Source organism: Cibotium barometz, chromosome 30 (assembly GCF_041138505.1).
Source record: "Cibotium barometz isolate CiBa-2024 chromosome 30, ASM4113850v1, whole genome shotgun sequence".
NCBI classification, from domain to species: Eukaryota; Viridiplantae; Streptophyta; class Polypodiopsida; order Cyatheales; family Cibotiaceae; genus Cibotium; species Cibotium barometz.
This window is the reverse complement of record NC_141075.1, coordinates 26,060,162-26,070,136: the sequence shown is the minus strand read 5'-3', so window position 1 is coordinate 26,070,136 and position 9,975 is coordinate 26,060,162.

Here is a 9,975-nt window from a genome sequence, read left to right as displayed (position 1 = left end):
TAAGTGAGGTGAGAGGAGGGACGAACACCCATAGTGCAACGCTTGACAACGCCCGCAGGCGGCGGGAGACACGGTGGAATTGCTTCTCAAGGAGTTGTAGAGCTTGGAGACCTCAAGGGTTATGAGCTCGGCCATTGGAAAGATCCTCACAAGACAGTTGTGGTTCACCAGGTAATCTCTTTTTAGATGTGTTTCAAGGAGGGTTAGGGTGAGCCATAACATTTTTGGCACCGCTGCCGGGGAGCCATCCCTTGGCTTTTTCGATTGTTTTGCCTCTAATATACGCATAACCCATTTCCCATTATCTTGATTAATGGTTCCCATGAAAAAGATGTGGATTTGATGGTGATTTGTGTGAGATTTGGTGTAGAATAGCTCTCTTTTTTATTTTTGAAAAGAATGCTTTTTGCTTAATTTTTAGATTAATTTGATGTTTTTGTTGTTGCTTTTATAGTTTTTCATGTTCTTAGGGCTTGCACATAGTTTGTATTAGGCTTAGTTTGTATGCATTGCATCAAACAATGCAATTCTTAGTGAATGTTAGCTCTCTTTAGTTTAAACATAGAACTAAGATCATTAATTTTAGTTTAATTGTGTGTTTTTTGTTGAAATTATTTGGATTAGAGTGTTAGTGGAGTATTAGGAGTAGCTTAATCTTTCAAAAAATTTCTTAAAACCATCAAAAAATCCTTGAATTTGACTAATTTTTTTAATGGACTGGTTTTTGTCATTAAAGGTGATTAATCTTGTTCAAAAGGCCAAAAATTTAGAAAATGTGTCAAAATTGTCCATTTTGGGGGTCATTTATGAAGGGTGTAAGGGGTGTCATTAAAAGGTTGACTTTTTTGATTCCTACTTACTTTTTTGAAAAAATGCCCATACCCCTTTCATTTTAAATTCAAAAATATTCCCCCCAAAGAGGAAAAATTTGTGTTTCCCACTAGACTTTTTTAAAAAAAAGCCGTGAAAGTGCAGGCTGTGAAAAGGTCTGACTGTGAAAGTGTAGGCCGTGAAAAGATCGAGTCATGTAGGCCGTGAAAAGATATAGCCAAAGTGCAGGCCGTATGAAAAGATCCAACTGTGAAGGCCGTGAAAAGATCCAGCTGTGAAACTGCAGGCCATGAAAAGATCCAACCGTGAAAGTGCAGGCCGTGAGATGAAAAGCCAGGCCGTGTGATGAAAGACCAAGCAATGAAAGTGCAAGCCATGAAAAGGTCCGGCCATGAAAGTGCAGGCCCCGTGAAAAGGTCCGCCCCGTGAAAGTGCAAGAAGGTCCGCCCGTGAAAAGGTTCGATCGTGAAAGTGCAAGCCATGAAAAGCCAGGCCGTGAAAGACCAAGCCATGAAAAGGTCCGACTGTGAAAGTGCAGGCCATGAAAGACCAGGCCGTGAAAAGCCAAGCCATGAAAAGCCACACCGTTGAAACACCAGGCTGTGAAAGTTCAGACATTAAAAAAAAAATCAAATTTAATATTTCGTGAAGTCCGATTTCACGGCATGAAAGCGTAAGGTTTCAATGTAAGGTTGGCCAACTGTGAGGTCCCTACCACACTCGGGGTGGGGATCCACACTCGGGGCCTCGCCCGCGTATGTCCGGGATGAGAGGCTAGCCCGAGCGGTCCCTCCGAGACCGGGCCCAAAAGACTCTCCTCACCCGAAAGGCACGGGCGATTCCGCCATGGGAAAAATCTTCTAACGGGGGAATTACTCTAACGAGTCAAAGTCTTAACTAGTTAAACTGATCTGACCAAACTTGAAGTCACATAGTCAAATCAAGAAGAGACTTGAAGTCACATAGTCAAATCAAGAAGAGACTTGCACTTGGTCCATGGAATCACCGCTTTTTTCCTCATTTGCGAGGCATAGTCGCTGATCCCCTCCCACATAACAAGGTCTTCTCAGGATTTAAACTAATTAACGTAACTAATCGTATCTAGTTGTTTCTTAGGAATCCTACCATGGGTTAGCCAACCACTCAACCACTGTATTGGTGGGATTTCTTTATAAAGATTTGGTTGTGTTTTGCTCGGGTACCAAGGAAAAGAGTTCCCGGGCCCCCTAGTAGCGATTCATGCAAAAATTAAGATAGGCATACCACGTACACACCCAATATGAAATTACCATTTATAACAGATTCGACTGGCTTTAAAACAATCCTTCAATAGAAATCATAATATTTCTAATCATTATTTTCCAAAATTTCGAGTCCATTGTATTACTCATTGATAGACATGCTTTTCTTTTCCACAATATGTAGCTCTTGTTTTCTAGCCTTTGCGTTGGTCTAGAACATCTGCACCAGATTCTACCACGCAACTGCTAGAGTGTTGGCATCCTGTATGTGTCATATCATTGTGTCTGTGACACTAATTGAAATCCAATACATGACTTTCCCTTGCACCTTGGTTCCAATCCTTGAATGCCTTTATGTCTGGTGGAGTAGCATTCTCTTCAAACAACTCAGGAGGCTCCTCATTGTCTCCTTTGACATAGTCTCAAAATCCTTTACCCATACGAAAATTCGTCATTATGAACTTCCAAGCATGGAAGTTATTCTTTTCCAGCTTTTCACCTGACAATCTGATTGATTTTGTTAGACATTTTTTCTTGCAACAATCAAAAAACTACAACTTACAATTTCTATATGCAACTTGTAACACGGCATATCTTCTGTGATTACTGCAGCGGTACTTCAGCACAACCTGTAGGTCACCACATCTAACCAAAGTACATGTACATACACCCAATGTCAACAACACATGTGCAAGCACTTTCTACACTCCCAAAATGCACTACTGCACTGCAATAACTAGATTTTGACTAGAGACAATTCTCAACCAGAACTTTTCGGCAAAACTATCAAAAATACCTTGCAGTGACATAATAGAGACCGAGACGCACCCGAAACGCAATGCTAGCCACAAAACTATATTATAAAGTACTATGTAACACACAAGCACCTCCAAGCCTGTGAGAAGACAGCTCTTCAATCGGACATGTGTAGCTCCTGGAGCTACTGAGGGGTGTTGTACCTAAACCAAGAAGGGAAAGAGATGATGATGCTCTTACCCGTGTACCGCTTCCTTGCTTACTTGTTCTTGCCTCTTGCTTGCCTCCTTAGCTCTCACACAAACTAGAGCTCTGATACCATAAAGAGAATGTGGGGGAGAGAGAGAGAGAGAGAGCTTGAGTTCCTTACAAACACACACACACACACACACAAGAGAGTGCAAGACACAAGAGAGAGATATATACAAAGTGGTCGGTCTATAGTGTGAACCCGACTACATGAGCCGGCGCTATAACTATGCCTTAACTCTAGTACTCCAACGTGGCTGTCACACAGCCTGTCATCCACTGGCAGCATATCAACCATAATCGCACCAACCGTGTCAGTGACATAATTGCTGAAGGTATCACCTAGGCGGGTCATCAATGTCCACCGTAGCACTAGTTGAGCTCGATATCTCAACAAAGATTGGTGGAGGTAATGGCACATTGGGTGCATTGTGCATGCCCTTGATAGAAGTTGTTATGTGGGACCCTCAACCATTGCTTAATTTACAGGACCAAGGGCCAGTGTTTATTGTGGTGCCCGACAATGCTAGCTATGATCTTGTTGTGTTAGCAATAATCTGGCAGTCTTGGGCTTTGTGACCATAGTGCCCACAAAAGCTCCAGTTACCATCGTAATGAGCTCTTAAAATTGGACATTTGTTGGGTATGTCCTTGACGACAAATGGAACATCAATGTAGCTCTCTCCTTTGGTACATGTGTGGATTGTCTGATGCTTTGGTACACTTCATTCCCTCTTGGAGGGATTTTTGGGAGATCATTCCAAGTCAGTTCAACTAAAGTATTACATGTAGCTATAGGTTTTGTAGTGGTGGTGCTACACCGCTAGCTGGCTGACGACGCAATAGACTTAGAATCTGAAGTTCTTACTTCCCTTATTATAAAGTTATCCTTCAGTTGGATGGCATTAGCTGTGAGACGTCCTCCCAGGTGGTGATACCTATGATGATGACCAAACCATTATGGATATCTTCATGTTTAAGCCTGTGTATAAATTGATCAAGGAGTTGATTGTTGGAGAAGTACTCATGTAGAGCACAACAAGAGTTCAAATGCTTGAGATGACTAATAAAATCTCTCACTGACTCATCTTTTCTCTCTTAGCCAATTGCGAAGGCACACTTCACAAGGCTCCCTCCTTGCCATCTAGTGTAAGACTAAAGGTGTTGGTATTTGCAAGCTCACTCCTCTCATCTAAGGCCTCACAAAATTGATCAAAGACCTCGAGATGTCTTTTAGGATTGGCCTCTCCATTGAACTTGTGCATAAGCTTCGCGTTTTGTGTAGCCTTTCTAGAGCTACTCTTTCCGTTATCTCTCTGACTGGTCCTATACTTTTGGCTACTGCTCTCCCCAATGCTTTCGTAAAAGCTACTAGATTAACTGGGAGGGCTACTACTACTGGAAGTATTGGTACAACAAAAGGGCAACATGTGGTATGAAGGGTGCTACCTGCAAGTGTAAGGGCATGAATCCTAGATGAGTAACATGAATCTAATAGGTGGGGGGTCATACACAAATTCCCATAGGTACCGATGACATATGAGCAAGGGGCACCATTTGTCTAGTCATGTGTGAGGATGTCCCCCTTGCTAAAGGGTCGCATTGGCAAAGTAGAGGAAGACACGAGGAATCAAGGATGTTGGGTGAAGGTTCCTCCTCTTGTGGCCCTAGCAGATGATATAGATGTGTTGACTAGGACTTAAGGGGACGGTTACAACCATGGTTGCCATAGTTGTGAGGGAATGAAACTCATGGAAAATGTTGTGTGGTTGGTCACATGTAGTGCCGTTTATGAGTGGTGTAGTACCCGTTTATGAGTGGTGTAGTACCCGTTTATGAGTGGTGTAGTACCCATTACCACAAAGTCTAGAATTGTGCTAACAACATCTTGCGTTGGTACCTCTCTACTACGGTCTTGAAATGTGAAGTCTGTGCTTGTAGATTCTTGGAGTCCTGTGTAACCTAGGGGAATAATAACAATAGTCGGGGCTTGGTCTGTCATGAGGCCGAGTGATACTATAAATGTAGGATCTAGTGGGCTTACAGGAGGTGTTACCATTTCGCTCATTTGGGCATTCTTACTTTGGACGTCCCGACTTGTGCCATATGTCTTTAGATTCTTTTATGTTAAATGATCCTATGTATGCAATTAGAGATGCCTTGCAATCATTCCTCCTATGTTGTGGCCCCAGATATTGACTAGACAATCCCTTCCCAAAACTAACACCATAAGCTTGGGTTGTAACAAAATCCACAAGAGTCTCTGTTGATGTGTCATACTCCCAATCATCTGTGAGAGAAAACACTAATCCAAGATTTATAAACGTAGCTCTTTTCCCAAGGTAGACACAATGTTATTGCTTGGGTCAAGAATATTGGGCACTATTTGTGCAGTCCTAGCTTGGGACTCATTTTGCGCATACTAAGCTGTTTGGCCTGCTAATCATAACTGAGCTGTTTGGGCCTGCTAATCATAACTGAGCTGTTTTGGGCATACTGAGCTGTTTGGCCTTCTAATCGTTGTTGTGCCAATTGCAAAGTCTCTTCTTCCTTTTCTCCAACCTGGATTAATGTCTCTACTACCTGCACTTCTTCTAGCAGATGATATAGATGTGTCAACTAGACCTAGAGCCATTATTGAGGGGACAGTTATAACCATGATTTCCATAGTTGATGTGACCAAGGGAATAGTTGTTCTAGCAGATGTTATAGATGTGTTACGTAGGCATGGAGCCATTATTGGAGGAGGATTAACACACTGCAAGTGATCAAAACCAAGCAGGAAGCATCTCTAAAGCGAGTGCAAAAAATCTGAGCGAGCAAGAAGCATCTCTAAAGCGAGTGCAAAAAATCTGAGCGAGCAAGAAGCATCTCTGAGTGAGTGCCAAAAAAATCTGGCAAATGAATTTGCCAATGATGATATCAAAACATACATTTTCCATGCTAGCTCTACAACTATTTTCCTTCCCATTAGCTACCTCTACATCAATACAAGAAGCTAACAGAGCTCAACTTTCCAATCAAGCAAGCATCCAGAAATATATTCTCTTTGGCTTCATTGTCACCCTTGACCTATGCAAGCTAGAAATATATCTCAGACGCATGTCAAAAATGTAACACTAAGCAAGCATCAAAAAGATCTTCTCTTTGGCTTCATTGTTACCCTTAACCTATGCAAGCTAGAAATATATCTTAGTCGCATGTCAAAAATGGAACACTACACCATCAAACAAACAAACATACATCCAAAATTACAATAGAACTCTGTTTAGACTACATCTGCTCATACTAAAGGTACACTACATATGGTTATGAGTTGCCCAGCCTAGGGCACACAGTAGATTTACAACTGTCCTTCGAATCTCTGCTGATATAGTTCGACACCTTACCCTCCTCAACTTGAATTAGCTGATCTTCTAAAATGTCTTCTTAGATTAGATATGACTCTGAACAACCCTATCTCCTCAACTGACCTTCTCTACCAACCTGCTAACCTACACTAACCCCAAATGACTCTCAGCTGACCACTACTTGACTCTGATTCAACTAATTGCTCTGCTGACCTCTATCAAATTCTTATCCTCTAGACTCTCAGATTTTCCTCCAGAACCAACAATTTTCAATCCTCAAATATCTAGCTCTAGGACCCTATTGAATAAGTTAGTTGTCCTCTACTGACTCTTATTTGACTCAGGTTTAACTAAATTGATTCAGCTAATTCAGATCTCCTTATCACTGTGTTTTTGACACTCACATACCTTCAACACTTCATATCGTACAAAGATTGAACACTATAGTCTCTTACCTCACTTTAGCTGACGTTCAGCTATCCTCTGAATCTCTGCTGATACATTCCGACACCTTACCCTCCTCAACTTGAATCAATTGATCCTCTAAAATGTCTTATTAGGTTAGATATGACTCTGATCTTCAACCCTATCTCCTCAGCTGACCTTCTCTAACCTAAACTGACCCCAACAACTGACTCTTAGTTGACCACTACCTGGATGTAATCTGATTTAGCTAGCTGCTCCTAACCTTTGTTAGATTCTTGACCTCCAGACCGTCAAATTTTCCTCCATAACAAAAATCTTCCATAACCAAATTTTCCTCCATAACCAAAAATCTTCAATCCTCAAATCTCTAGCGCTAGGACCCTACTGAATATATCAGTTATCTACTGACTCATGTTTGACTAAATTGATTTAGCTGATTCAAATCTCCTTACCTATGTGTCCTCACAGACCTTCAAACACTTCAGATCCTACAAAGATTGAACACTGCAGTCTCTTAGCTCACTTTAGCTAACCTTTAGAGATGGTTATGAGAGTTGTCCACAACCTAGGGCACACATAAGATTTACAACTATCCTCTGAATCTCTGCTGATACAGTTCGACCCCTTACCCTCCTTAACTTGAATCAGCTGATCTCTAAAATGTATTCTCAAGTCAGATATGACTCTGAACAACCTTGATCTTCAAACCTATCTCCTCAGTTGACCTTCTCTGACAACCTCCTGACAGCTGACCACTACCTCACTATAATCTGATTCAGCTAATTGTTGACCTCTATCAGATTCTTGTCCTCTAGACCCTTAGATTTTACTCCAAATCCAGCAACAATTCTCAAATATCTAGCTCTAGGACCCTACTAAATATGTCAATTGTTTTCTACTGACTCTTATTTGACTTAGGTCTGACTAAACTGGTTCAGATCTCCTTACTTCTGTGTGCTTTGAGACTCGCATACCTTCAAACACTTCAGATCCTACAAAGATTGAACACTACAGTGTCTTACCTCACTTTAGCTTAATCTTTGTTGATACAGTCTGACACCTTACCCTCCTCAACTTGAATCAACTATTCCTCTAAAATGTCTTCTTAGGCTAGATATGACTCTGAACAACCCTAATCTTCGACCCTATTTCCTCAGTTGACCTTCTCTGACAACCTGCTGACCTAAACTGACCCCCAAGTGACCACTACCTAACTGTAATGTGATTCAGCCAACTACTCTGCTAAACTCTATCAGATTCTTGTCTCTTACCTTACTTTGGCTGAGTCCTATCTGGTTCAATTGATTGATCTAACTAAACTGATCGTTACAAGCTCCCTCATTAGCTTGGCCTTGAAGCAAAGGAAGTCCAAAAGAAATGTCAGATTCAAACACTGAAAGTTTTGCATGTGCATACACTCATAAACAGGTAAACATGTGTCCGAAAAGGGAGTGTTAATGCTATAAATGCAAAAGAACTACAAGAAACCATGCAAAGTAAACAAAAGCCACCCATAGCATTACCAGCACTGGAATGGACTGATTTTAGTGTAATGAGATTATTAAACTATTATAAGTATGCCCTTGGACTCCCATTGTATGATCACCAAAAATGTTTGGCCATTAGCCATGGGCAATGATGTTGAGAAGCAGCCCACATCAACACAGACTCCTTCCCAACATAAGAATACTATACTTGCAGGCAAGGGACATGGACATTAGCCATGGGCAATGATGTTGAGAAGCAGCCTGCATCAACACATACTCCTTCCCAACATAAGAATACTATACTTGCAGGCAAGGGACATGGACATTAGCCATGGGCAATGATGTTGAGAAGCAGCCCGCATCAACACAGACTCCTTCCCAACATAAGAATACTATACTTACAGGCAAGGGACATGGACATGGATATAAGAATACTATACTTGCAGGCAAGGGACATGGACATAAGATTACTCTGGTAAAGAGCTTAAGCTCTACATGCAACTTGATGCTCCAAGTGCAACAACTGAACAACCATGGCATGTATGTTTTACACAATGATGTTGGGAAGTAGCCCGCGTCAACATAGGCTGCTTCCCAACACCATGAACAACATCTACAATGCACTTGTTTTGTTGAATCATCCCAACACCATAAAGCACTAAACTCTTTCCAGGGTATGCTGAGCATGGGCTTGGTAAGGAAGCGCTAAGTTGCTTAGAGCAGATGAAAGTGGAAGGGGTGTCTCGAATTGCTGTCATGTTTAGCTACAATTTGAAAGCTTGTGGTAGCATAGGAGCCTTGAGTAGGGAATGCCAAATACATGTTGAGATTGTCAAAGAGGGATCTGCCTGGGGAATTCACTTTCTATAGAAAGGGGACGTCACCTACGTGCATGAAACTCATAAAAAACCCCTATCTAAGTTTCTCTAAAAAAATAAACTATACCCCTTTCTAAGCATATAAGTCCCAATTATGAAATTCAAGTAATCAAATAGCAGATTTTGATGCTATACATGTGACAAGTTGCAACCCATGTAAGTAGCATGGATGTAAGTGCTAGAACCACAAAGACCTACATGTACTCTCCAAAAATTGTTCCATGTGTGGTTACCTTAAAAGAGTAGTAAAATAATCAAGTTTTCAAACTACAGCACTAGATCACATATTGTAAACTACAAGAAGAAACGAAACCCCTAATTTCATTCTCCCCTGCTCCCTTGTTCCCCCCCTGCCACCATAAGCCCCCCTCATCCCCTAGCTTATAAGCTTAAGCCCCCCTTCAAAAACCCCCCTCCCATACACTCACGTGATACCATAAGATATGGCTTGTGAGTCCCCTGGCTGAGGGGATATGAAACAGATCCTGATGTAGACAACATTCTAGTGTACACCAAAAGTGGCGCATTGGCATAAGCACAGAAAGTGTTTGATGCCCTTTTGGTTCGAAATGTTGTTTCTTGGAACTCAACAATTGCAGAGTATGTTGCATATGGGCTTGTTGAGGATGCACTTGACTTTTTGGAATAGATGCAATTGGAGGGCCAATGATGTTTTGCACAATCATGTTGGGAAGCAGCCCACGTCAACGTGGGCTGCTTCCCAACACCATGAACAACATCCACAACGATGTTGAGA